The sequence below is a fragment of the Monopterus albus genome, unplaced genomic scaffold, assembly GCF_001952655.1.
Source record: "Monopterus albus unplaced genomic scaffold, M_albus_1.0 scaffold25.1, whole genome shotgun sequence".
NCBI classification, from domain to species: domain Eukaryota; kingdom Metazoa; phylum Chordata; class Actinopteri; order Synbranchiformes; family Synbranchidae; genus Monopterus; species Monopterus albus.
Genome location: NW_018127905.1, coordinates 2,668,598 through 2,668,936, shown reverse-complemented (window position 1 = coordinate 2,668,936; position 339 = coordinate 2,668,598).

Sequence of the window (339 nt, the reverse complement as noted above, 5' to 3'; positions counted from 1 at the left end):
AACTTGGCAATCATATCTGTAGGATGTTCTTAAATCCCCACTGCATTCTGTATGTATTTCAGATTCAGATGAAATATCTATACAGCTGGGAACTCTCAAGTCATCTAAATAGAACTATTAAAGTTGTGGACATCTAAAATATAACTTTAACATCTAGTTGATTTGTTATGACACATTTTTAACCAATCATTCACAACATTTAAAAATGTATTCTGGTCATTTATGGGAGGACATGGTAGTGTTATATATCTGTAAGCTGCAATCTTGACTGAAGAAGAAGAAGAAGCAAGCTGAAAGTTAAATACAGGGTGGGCCTCTCTGGCTAGTACTTTTACTTTT